Here is an 11,926-nt window from a genome sequence, read left to right as displayed (position 1 = left end):
GATGATTGTATGTGGGATTAGGGTGTATTTAATTATCCGGAATTAATTGAAAATTGTAGAGGTAGTTCGTATATGCTAGTAGGTGATTGTGATCGGCTTGTTTTGTGAATTATGATGAGTACGTTGTGTTGTTATTTCTTGGTGATTTCTGAGCGACGTGTATATTGTTGTTGTTTTATGCGAAGTTGCAGGATGTTTCAGTGACGATGTATACCTCTATTTATTGGTATAGAGACGATATAGGCTTATGCCTTTGTGACGATGATGTTGTTTGTTGTGTGTGTTTGTTGCATTCATATACATATGTATTTTTGGTGACGGCCTGGATTGGAAAATTAGTGACGAAGGCTTATGCCTTGATGCCTCTGTTAACTGGCAATTGGCGATGGGGGCTGAAGCCCTGGGTACCACATGCATGTGCAATTGTAGAGTCTCATTATTTGTGGCATGAGTGTGATTTAATTGTGACGTGATGTGACTTGAGTTGTTGTTGAATATGACGATGTGAAGTGAATTGTGATAATATGAAGTTGTAATTATAAGTTGTTATGCTAATGACTTGTTGTGACAGGTACCGTCTGGAAGATGAAAAATAGTTGTTATAACTATTATTATGTTGTTGTTGATTTTGTTATTATATCTGTACAATTTTAAATTAATGTTATAGCTGTCGTCTGAAAGTTGTGAAGTGATAATTTTGTATTATTTAATTCTAACATATTAATTATCATACTTTTGTTTATAATTTTTCGATATCTCACCCCTTCTGAATGATGTTTCCCTACCATGGGAAATTGACAGGTACTCAAGATAGCGATGGAAATTTGAAGTGATTTTATGAAGTCTTTAATTGCTGTTATTCGAGTTGGTGTCTTGCTCTGATACGTAGCACTCGGGGGGATAAAGCGATTGTTTTATTTATTAATTTGTTTGCTGAATTTTTAAGTGAATTATGTTTTAAATTGTAACTTAAAGTTACCGTGCAATGATGCTACGATTTGATTAGAATATTTATGAAGTTTGATGATTCCGCTGCGAGTTAATTATTTAATTTGAAACAAAGTGATTTTTGAATAATGATTTAATTGTCCGTTTTAAGTTACGTGCTATGTGTCTATATGAAGGCAATAAAGCCATAATTGTTTTTGAATGACGAATATGTGATACCTCAAATGAATGTTGTTTGGAATTTATACTCTGATTTTTATTATAATTACCGGGTAGATTTGGGGTGTTACATTAGTGGTATCAGAGCAGGTCGGTCCGTCCGACCAGAGTTGTCTTATTGTTGTTTATCCCTTAGTACGCGATAAGTGTGTACAACACTGTCGGTACTTGCTGTTTTTTATTGCTTCTTGCAGGAGTTGGTTTGGAACTAAGTTAGGGAGAAGCTGTACTCCTCGGTTATGATTCGGTTGTAAGTTATTGGTGCTTTGGTAGCGAAGGACACCTGAATATGGAAACAAGAATTGCGTATGCGTTTGGTGTTGAATAGGTTGCTGAGGATGATGAAGTGAGATTGTATAGCCAGATGTAAGCAAGTGGTAGCTATTGCTACGTTGTAAGATGTTTCAAGATATTGCTAAAATGGTTGACAAGTTAGTAAGGATTATGTTGCAATCGTATTAGAAGATTGATGGTAGAAGTACTAGATTTGAACCCTGACCGGGTTGTCATTTGATCGAAGGATTGGATGTGAAGGATGTGTTAAGTATGGTGATGTCGTATAGATTTTCGAGGACGAAAATATTCTAAGTGGGGGAGAGTTGTAACATCCCGATTTTATTAATATTTTTATTAATTATATTAGTAACTATACTATTTGGTAATTTTAATAGTTATTTATTTATTTAGTTATTATTTGATACAATAATTATTTGAAATATTTAATTGTATGTGTGTTTGTGTTATTTGGGTTGGTTATGTTGTATGAGAGATATAGTTAATTGGGCCTTAGTAGTAGAAACGTAATAGATGGATTATGGGTTAAGCCCATTAAGAGAAAAGAGATAGTAAGAGTAAAAAGTTAGGGTTTTAGAGTTGGAGTCTCATAACTTATTTTTGGGGAGAAAGGAAAAATAGAAAAGAGAAGAGAAAGATGGGAGTGGCACTTGAGAGAAGAAGAAAATTATGGAGGAAGCCTTAATTTTCGCAGCAAGTTTCAGCATAGAGTCACCTTGGCAAATCGGGCATATCTCTCAATCCAACCGTTGGATCGTTGCGATACTTGGACACGACGTTCCTGACTCATAGAGGTAAGTTCTGACCGGAGCGATTTTGATTTTGAGGGTTTTAAGTTTGTCTGATAAGCTGATTCCCGAACTGGTTTTTAGGCGTGTCTCCAATTGATATTAGAAAGGATTTCTTTTGGAGAAAAGCTTAGAGCTATGGTGAATGAGTCCATATTTACCAAGGTAAGGGTGGGGTTCGAATTATATAACCAGGAATATGATGATTGTATGTGGGATTAGGGTGTATTTAATTATCCGGAGTTAATTGAAAATTGTAGAGGTAGTTCGTATATGCTAGTAGGTGATTGTGATCGGCTTGTTTTGTGAATTATGATGAGTACGTTGTGTTGTTATTTCTTTGTGATTTCTGAGCGACGTGTATATTGTTGTTGTTTTATGCGAAGTTGCAGGATGTTTCAGTGACGATGTATACCTCTATTTATTGGTATAGCGACGATATAGGCTTATGCCTTTGTGACGATGATGTTGTTTGTTGTGTGTGTTTGTTGCATTCATATACATATGCATTTTTGGTGACGGCCTGGATTGGCAAATTAGTGACGAAGGCTTATGCCTTGATGCCTCTGTTAACTGGCAATTGGCGATGGGGGCTGAAGCCCTGGGTACCACATGCATGTGCAATTGTAGAGTCTCATTATTTGTGGCATGAGTGTGATTTAATTGTGACGTGACGTGACTTGAGTTGTTGTTGAATATGACGATGTGAAGTGAATTGTGATAATATGAAGTTGTAATTATAAGTTGTTATGCTAATGACTTGTTGTGACATAGAGCTATGGTGAAAGAGTCCATATTTACCAAGGTAAGGGTGGGGTTCGAATTATATAACCAGGAATATGATGATTGTATGTGGGATTAGGGTGTATTTAATTATCCGGAATTAATTGAAAATTGTAGAGGTAGTTCGTATATGCTAGTAGGTGATTGTGATCGGCTTGTTTTGTGAATTATGATGAGTACGTTGTGTTGTTATTTCTTGGTGATTTCTGAGCGACGTGTATATTGTTGTTGTTTTATGCGAAGTTGCAGGATGTTTCAGTGACGATGTATACCTCTATTTATTGGTATAGAGACGATATAGGCTTATGCCTTTGTGACGATGATGTTGATTGTTGTGTGTGTTTGTTGCATTCATATACATATGCATTTTTGGTGACGGCCTGGATTGGAAAATTAGTGACGAAGGCTTATGCCTTGATGCCTCTGTTAACTGGCAATTGGCGATGGGGGCTGAAGCCCTGGGTACCACATGCATGTGCAATTGTAGAGTCTCATTATTTGTGGCATGAGTGTGATTTAATTGTGACGTGATGTGACTTGAGTTGTTGTTGAATATGACGATGTGAAGTGAATTGTGATAATATGAAGTTGTAATTATAAGTTGTTATGCTAATGACTTGTTGTGACAGGTACCGTCTGGAAGATGAAAAATAGTTGTTATAACTATTATTATGTTGTTGTTGATTTTGTTATTATATCTGTACAATTTTAAATTGTTGTTATAGCTGTCGTCTGAAAGTTGTAAAGTGATAATTTTGTATTATTTAATTCTAACATATTAATTATCATACTTTTGTTTATAATTTTTCGATATCTCACCCCTTCTGAATGATGTTTCCCTACCATGGGAAATTGACAGGTACTCAAGATAGCGATGGAAATTTGAAGTGATTTTATGAAGTCTTTAATTGCTGTTATTCGAGTTGGTGTCTTGCTCTGATACGTAGCACTCGGGGGGATAAAGCGATTGTTTTATTTATTAATTTGTTTGCTGAATTTTTAAGTGAATTATGTTTTAAATTGTAACTTAAAGTTACCGTGCAATGATGCTACGATTTGATTAGAATATTTATGAAGTTTGATGATTCCGCTGCGAGTTAATTATTTAATTTGAAACAAAGTGATTTTTGAATAATGATTTAATTGTCCGTTTTAAGTTACGTGCTATGTGTCTATATGAAGGCAATAAAGCCATAATTGTTTTTGAATGACGAATATGTGATACCTCAAATGAATGTTGTTTGGAATTTATACTCTGATTTTTATTATAATTACCGGGTAGATTTGGGGTGTTACATTAGTGGTATCAGAGCAGGTCGGTCCGTCCGACCAGAGTTGTCTTATTGTTGTTTATCCCTTAGTACGCGATAAGTGTGTACAACACTGTCGGTACTTGCTGTTTTTTATTGCTTCTTGCAGGAGTTGGTTTGGAACTAAGTTAGGGAGAAGCTGTACTCCTCGGTTATGATTCGGTTGTAAGTTATTGGTGCTTTGGTAGCGAAGGACACCTGAATATGGAAACAAGAATTGCGTATGCGTTTGGTGTTGAATAGGTTGCTGAGGATGATGAAGTGAGATTGTATAGCCAGATGTAAGCAAGTGGTAGCTATTGCTACGTTGTAAGATGTTTCAAGATATTGCTAAAATGGTTGACAAGTTAGTAAGGATTATGTTGCAATCGTATTAGAAGATTGATGGTAGAAGTACTAGATTTGAACCCTGACCGGGTTGTCATTTGATCGAAGGATTGGATGTGAAGGATGTGTTAAGTATGGTGATGTCGTATAGATTTTCGAGGACGAAAATATTCTAAGTGGGGGAGAGTTGTAACATCCCGATTTTATTAATATTTTTATTAATTATATTAGTAACTATACTATTTGGTAATTTTAATAGTTATTTATTTATTTAGTTATTATTTGATACAATAATTATTTGAAATATTTAATTGTATGTGTGTTTGTGTTATTTGGGTTGGTTATGTTGTATGAGAGATATAGTTAATTGGGCCTTAGTAGTAGAAACGTAATAGATGGATTATGGGTTAAGCCCATTAAGAGAAAAGAGATAGTAAGAGTAAAAAGTTAGGGTTTTAGAGTTGGAGTCTCATAACTTATTTTTGGGGAGAAAGGAAAAATAGAAAAGAGAAGAGAAAGATGGGAGTGGCACTTGAGAGAAGAAGAAAATTATGGAGGAAGCCTTAATTTTCGCAGCAAGTTTCAGCATAGAGTCACCTTGGCAAATCGGGCATATCTCTCAATCCAACCGTTGGATCGTTGCGATACTTGGACACGACGTTCCTGACTCATAGAGGTAAGTTCTGACCGGAGCGATTTTGATTTTGAGGGTTTTAAGTTTGTCTGATAAGCTGATTCCCGAACTGGTTTTTAGGCGTGTCTCCAATTGATATTAGAAAGGATTTCTTTTGGAGAAAAGCTTAGAGCTATGGTGAATGAGTCCATATTTACCAAGGTAAGGGTGGGGTTCGAATTATATAACCAGGAATATGATGATTGTATGTGGGATTAGGGTGTATTTAATTATCCGAAATTAATTGAAAATTGTAGAGGTAGTTCGTATATGCTAGTAGGTGATTGTGATCGGCTTGTTTTGTGAATTATGATGAGTACGTTGTGTTGTTATTTCTTTGTGATTTCTGAGCGACGTGTATATTGTTGTTGTTTTATGCGAAGTTGCAGGATGTTTCAGTGACGATGTATACCTCTATTTATTGGTATAGCGATGATATAGGCTTATGCCTTTGTGACGATGATGTTGTTTGTTGTGTGTGTTTGTTGCATTCATATACATATGCATTTTTGGTGACGGCCTGGATTGGCAAATTAGTGAAAAAGGCTTATGCCTTGATGCCTCTGTTAACTGGCAATTGGAGATGGGGGCTGAAGCCCTGGGTACCACATGCATGTGCAATTGTAGAGTCTCATTATTTGTGGCATGAGTGTGATTTAATTGTGACGTGATGTGACTTGAGTTGTTGTTGAATATGACGATGTGAAGTGAATTGTGATAATATGAAGTTGTAATTATAAGTTGTTATGCTAATGACTTGTTGTGACATAGAGCTATGGTGAAAGAGTCCATATTTACCAAGGTAAGGGTGGGGTTCGAATTATATAACCAGGAATATGATGATTGTATGTGGGATTAGGGTGTATTTAATTATCCGGAATTAATTGAAAATTGTAGAGGTAGTTCGTATATGCTAGTAGGTGATTGTGATCGGCTTGTTTTGTGAATTATGATGAGTACGTTGTGTTGTTATTTCTTGGTGATTTCTGAGCGACGTGTATATTGTTGTTGTTTTATGCGAAGTTGCAGGATGTTTCAGTGACGATGTATACCTCTATTTATTTGTATAGCAACGATATAGGCTTATGCCTTTGTGACGATGATGTTGATTGTTGTGTGTGTTTGTTGCATTCATATACATATGCATTTTTGGTGACGGCCTGGATTGGAAAATTAGTGACGAAGGCTTATGCCTTGATGCCTCTGTTAACTGGCAATTGGCGATGGGGGCTGAAGCCCTGGGTACCACATGCATGTGCAATTGTAGAGTCTCATTATTTGTGGCATGAGTGTGATTTAATTGTGACGTGATGTGACTTGAGTTGTTGTTGAATATGACGATGTGAAGTGAATTGTGATAATATGAAGTTGTAATTATAAGTTGTTATGCTAATGACTTGTTGTGACAGGTACCGTCTGGAAGATGAAAAATAGTTGTTATAACTATTATTATGTTGTTGTTGATTTTGTTATTATATCTGTACAATTTTAAATTGTTGTTATAGCTGTCGTCTGAAAGTTGTAAAGTGATAATTTTGTATTATTTAATTCTAACATATTAATTATCATACTTTTGTTTATAATTTTTCGATATCTCACCCCTTCTGAATGATGTTTCCCTACCATGGGAAATTGACAGGTACTCAAGATAGCGATGGAAATTTGAAGTGATTTTATGAAGTCTTTAATTGCTGTTATTCGAGTTGGTGTCTTGCTCTGATACGTAGCACTCGGGGGGATAAAGCGATTGTTTTATTTATTAATTTGTTTGCTGAATTTTTAAGTGAATTATGTTTTAAATTGTAACTTAAAGTTACCGTGCAATGATGCTACGATTTGATTAGAATATTTATGAAGTTTGATGATTCCGCTACGAGTTAATTATTTAATTTGAAACAAAGTGATTTTTGAATAATGATTTAATTGTCCGTTTTAAGTTACGTGCTATGTGTCTATATGAAGGCAATAAAGCCATAATTGTTTTTGAATGACGAATATGTGATACCTCAAATGAATGTTGTTTGGAATTTATACTCTGATTTTTATTATAATTACCGGGTAGATTTGGGGTGTTACATTAGTGGTATCAGAGCAGGTCGGTCCGTCCGACCAGAGTTGTCTTATTGTTGTTTATCCCTTAGTACGCGATAAGTGTGTACAACACTGTCGGTACTTGCTGTTTTTTATTGCTTCTTGCAGGAGTTGGTTTGGAACTAAGTTAGGGAGAAGCTGTACTCCTCGGTTATGATTCGGTTGTAAGTTATTGGTGCTCTGGTAGCGAAGGACACCTGAATATGGAAACAAGAATTGCGTATGCGTTTGGTGTTGAATAGGTTGCTGAGGATGATGAAGTGAGATTGTATAGCCAGATGTAAGCAAGTGGTAGCTATTGCTACGTTGTAAGATGTTTCAAGATATTGCTAAAATGGTTGACAAGTTAGTAAGGATTATGTTGCAATCGTATTAGAAGATTGATGGTAGAAGTACTAGATTTGAACCCTGACCGGGTTGTTATTTGATCGAAGGATTGGATGTGAAGGATGTGTTAAGTATGGTGATGTCGTATAGATTTTCGAGGACGAAAATATTCTAAGTGGGGGAGAGTTGTAACATCCCGATTTTATTAATATTTTTATTAATTATATTAGTAATTATACTATTTGGTAATTTTAATAGTTATTTATTTATTTAGTTATTATTTGATACAATAATTATTTGAAATATTTAATTGTATGTGTGTTTGTGTTATTTGGGTTGGTTATGTTGTATGAGAGATATAGTTAATTGGGCCTTAGTAGTAGAAACGTAATAGATGGATTATGGGTTAAGCCCATTAAGAGAAAAGAGATAGTAAGAGTAAAAAGTTAGGGTTTTAGAGTTGGAGTCTCATAACTTATTTTTGGGGAGAAAGGAAAAATAGAAAAGAGAAGAGAAAGATGGGAGTGGCACTTGAGAGAAGAAGAAAATTATGGAGGAAGCCTTAATTTTCGCAGCAAGTTTCAGCATAGAGTCACCTTGGCAAATCGGGCATATCTCTCAATCCAACCGTTGGATCGTTGCGATACTTGGACACGACGTTCCTGACTCATAGAGGTAAGTTCTGACCGGAGCGATTTTGATTTTGAGGGTTTTAAGTTTGTCTGATAAGCTGATTCCCGAACTGGTTTTTAGGCGTGTCTCCAATTGATATTATAAAGGATTTCTTTTGGAGAAAAGCTTAGAGCTATGGTGAATGAGTCCATATTTACCAAGGTAAGGGTGGGGTTCGAATTATATAACCAGGAATATGATGATTGTATGTGGGATTAGGGTGTATTTAATTATCCGAAATTAATTGAAAATTGTAGAGGTAGTTCGTATATGCTAGTAGGTGATTGTGATCGGCTTGTTTTGTGAATTATGATGAGTACGTTGTGTTGTTATTTCTTTGTGATTTCTGAGCGACGTGTATATTGTTGTTGTTTTATGCGAAGTTGCAGGATGTTTCAGTGACGATGTATACCTCTATTTATTGGTATAGCGATGATATAGGCTTATGCCTTTGTGACGATGATGTTGTTTGTTGTGTGTGTTTGTTGCATTCATATACATATGCATTTTTGGTGACGGCCTGGATTGGCAAATTAGTGAAAAAGGCTTATGCCTTGATGCCTCTGTTAACTAGCAATTGGAGATGGGGGCTGAAGCCCTGGGTACCACATGCATGTGCAATTGTAGAGTCTCATTATTTGTGGCATGAGTGTGATTTAATTGTGACGTGATGTGACTTGAGTTGTTGTTGAATATGACGATGTGAAGTGAATTGTGATAATATGAAGTTGTAATTATAAGTTGTTATGCTAATGACTTGTTGTGACATAGAGCTATGGTGAAAGAGTCCATATTTACCAAGGTAAGGGTGGGGTTCAAATTATATAACCAGGAATATGATGATTGTATGTGGGATTATGGTGTATTTAATTATCCGGAATTAATTGAAAATTGTAGAGGTAGTTCGTATATGCTAGTAGGTGATTGTGATCGGCTTGTTTTGTGAATTATGATGAGTACGTTGTGTTGTTATTTCTTGGTGATTTCTGAGCGACGTGTATATTGTTGTTGTTTTATGCGAAGTTGCAGGATGTTTCAGTGACGATGTATACCTCTATTTATTTGTATAGCGACGATATAGGCTTATGCCTTTGTGACGATGATGTTGATTGTTGTGTGTGTTTGTTGCATTCATATACATATGCATTTTTGGTGACGGCCTGGATTGGAAAATTAGTGACGAAGGCTTATGCCTTGATGCCTCTGTTAACTGGCAATTGGCGATGGGGGCTGAAGCCCTGGGTACCACATGCATGTGCAATTGTAGAGTCTCATTATTTGTGGCATGAGTGTGATTTAATTGTGACGTGATGTGACTTGAGTTGTTGTTGAATATGACGATGTGAAGTGAATTGTGATAATATGAAGTTGTAATTATAAGTTGTTATGCTAATGACTTGTTGTGACAGGTACCGTCTGGAAGATGAAAAATAGTTGTTATAACTATTATTATGTTGTTGTTGATTTTGTTATTATATCTGTACAATTTTAAATTGTTGTTATAGCTGTCGTCTGAAAGTTGTAAAGTGATAATTTTGTATTATTTAATTCTAACATATTAATTATCATACTTTTGTTTATAATTTTTCGATATCTCACCCCTTCTGAATGATGTTTCCCTACCATGGGAAATTGACAGGTACTCAAGATAGCGATGGAAATTTGAAGTGATTTTATGAAGTCTTTAATTGCTGTTATTCGAGTTGGTGTCTTGCTCTGATACGTAGCACTCGGGGGGATAAAGCGATTGTTTTATTTATTAATTTGTTTGCTGAATTTTTAAGTGAATTATGTTTTAAATTGTAACTTAAAGTTACCGTGCAATGATGCTACGATTTGATTAGAATATTTATGAAGTTTGATGATTCCGCTGCGAGTTAATTATTTAATTTGAAACAAAGTGATTTTTGAATAATGATTTAATTGTCCGTTTTAAGTTACGTGCTATGTGTCTATATGAAGGCAATAAAGCCATAATTGTTTTTGAATGACGAATATGTGATACCTCAAATGAATGTTGTTTGGAATTTATACTCTGATTTTTATTATAATTACCGGGTAGATTTGGGGTGTTACATTAGTGGTATCAGAGCAGGTCGGTCCGTCCGACCAGAGTTGTCTTATTGTTGTTTATCCCTTAGTACGCGATAAGTGTGTACAACACTGTCGGTACTTGCTGTTTTTTATTGCTTCTTGCAGGAGTTGGTTTGGAACTAAGTTAGGGAGAAGCTGTACTCCTCGGTTATGATTCAGTTGTAAGTTATTGGTGCTTTGGTAGCGAAGGACACCTGAATATGGAAACAAGAATTGCGTATGCGTTTGGTGTTGAATAGGTTGCTGAGGATGATGAAGTGAGATTGTATAGCCAGATGTAAGCAAGTGGTAGCTATTGCTACGTTGTAAGATGTTTCAAGATATTGCTAAAATGGTTGACAAGTTAGTAAGGATTATGTTGCAATCGTATTAGAAGATTGATGGTAGAAGTACTAGATTTGAACCCTGACCGGGTTGTCATTTGATCGAAGGATTGGATGTGAAGGATGTGTTAAGTATGGTGATGTCGTATAGATTTTCGAGGACGAAAATATTCTAAGTGGGGGAGAGTTGTAACATCCCGATTTTATTAATATTTTTATTAATTATATTAGTAACTATACTATTTGGTAATTTTAATAGTTATTTATTTATTTAGTTATTATTTGATACAATAATTATTTGAAATATTTAATTGTATGTGTGTTTGTGTTATTTGGGTTGGTTATGTTGTATGAGAGATATAGTTAATTGGGCCTTAGTAGTAGAAACGTAATAGATGGATTATGGGTTAAGCCCATTAAGAGAAAAGAGATAGTAAGAGTAAAAAGTTAGGGTTTTAGAGTTGGAGTCTCATAACTTATTTTTGGGGAGAAAGGAAAAATAGAAAAGAGAAGAGAAAGATGGGAGTGGCACTTGAGAGAAGAAGAAAATTATGGAGGAAGCCTTAATTTTCGCAGCAAGTTTCAGCATAGAGTCACCTTGGCAAATCGGGCATATCTCTCAATCCAACCGTTGGATCGTTGCGATACTTGGACACGACGTTCCTGACTCATAGAGGTAAGTTCTGACTGGAGCGATTTTGATTTTGAGGGTTTTAAGTTTGTCTGATAAGCTGATTCCCGAACTGGTTTTTAGGCGTGTCTCCAATTGATATTATAAAGGATTTCTTTTGGAGAAAAGCTTAGATCTATGGTGAATGAGTCCATATTTACCAAGGTAAGGGTGGGGTTCGAATTATATAACCAGGAATATGATGATTGTATGTGGGATTAGGGTGTATTTAATTATCCGAAATTAATTGAAAATTGTAGAGGTAGTTCGTATATGCTAGTAGGTGATTGTGATCGGCTTGTTTTGTGAATTATGATGAGTACGTTGTGTTGTTATTTCTTTGTGATTTCTGAGCGACGTGTATATTGTTGTTGTTTTATGCGAAGTTGCAGGATGTTTCAGTGACG

Source organism: Vicia villosa, linkage group LG4 (genome assembly GCF_029867415.1).
Source record: "Vicia villosa cultivar HV-30 ecotype Madison, WI linkage group LG4, Vvil1.0, whole genome shotgun sequence".
Taxonomy (NCBI): domain Eukaryota; kingdom Viridiplantae; phylum Streptophyta; class Magnoliopsida; order Fabales; family Fabaceae; genus Vicia; species Vicia villosa.
This window is presented reverse-complemented; position numbering follows the sequence as displayed.